This window comes from Orycteropus afer, unplaced genomic scaffold (assembly GCF_000298275.1).
Source record: "Orycteropus afer afer isolate SDZICR_OR568_19922 unplaced genomic scaffold, OryAfe1.0 scaffold00224, whole genome shotgun sequence".
Taxonomy (NCBI): domain Eukaryota; kingdom Metazoa; phylum Chordata; class Mammalia; order Tubulidentata; family Orycteropodidae; genus Orycteropus; species Orycteropus afer.
The window spans coordinates 3,105,612-3,106,688 of record NW_006921811.1 but is presented as its reverse complement, the minus strand read 5'-3'; positions in this window follow the sequence as shown (position 1 = coordinate 3,106,688).

The window sequence follows — 1,077 nt, the reverse complement described above, 5'->3', positions numbered from 1 at the left end:
ACATGCTTTGATGTCTCACAAGCACCTCAAGCTGAACATATCATAAAGAGAATTCTTCTTTTCCTCTCACCCCCAAATATGGCACTTCCTGCACTTTCCCTAACTCAGTGAATGATAGTTGTCATTCATTGGACACCAACGATTTGCCAGACATTTCTCAGTGGATTTTTTACCCATTATCTGTCACTTGAAAGAGCCTACAGAGCACAAACAGTTTGTGATTGGCTCCTAACTTAAAGGCTGGCATTTCAAATCCAGCCCATAGAGGCTTTCCACAATCCAGCAGGCAGCGAGTTTTCCTACCACAGCAGAGGGAGCAACAGAGAGGACTCTGCTCTCAACAGTCTGACTGGTTCCCCTGCACTGTACTTGGCCATAGAGTACTTAGAAAATCCCTTCTGGTGCCACTATTGGAGAAACAGTGAAAAGGGTAAAAAAGAAGATGGAAGCAGTACAGAGTCACTGTACCAAAAAGAACTGGCTGAAGTTCAACCATTTCAGGGGGTAGCATAGGATCAAGATCCAATGGTATTAAACCAAATGGTATTGAACCAATGGTAAAGCAAGCTGAACTGGTGTTGGTAAAAAACAAGGATCCAAGAATTGATAGGATAGCAGCTGAGATGTTTCAACAAATGGACACAGTGCTGGAAGTGCTCACTCATTTATGCCAAGAAATTTGGAAGACAGCTACCTGGCCAACTGATGGGAAGAGATCCATATTTGTGCCCTTTCCAAAGAAACGTGATCCAACAGAATGTGGAAATTGTTGAACAATATCATTAATGTCACATGCAGGTAAAATTCAAAACTAGTTGTAGCAATACATTGGCAGGAAACTTCCAGGAATTCCAGCTGGATTCAGAAGAGAATGTAGAATGCAGGATATTATTACACATGTCAGATGGATCTTAGCTGAAGGCAGAGAATACCAGAAAGATATCTACCTGTGTTTTATTGACTATACAAAGGAATTTGACTCTATACATCATAACAAATTATGGGCAACATTGGGAAGAATGAGAGTTCTAGAACACTTAATTGTGCTCATGAAAAACCTACACATAGACCAGGAGG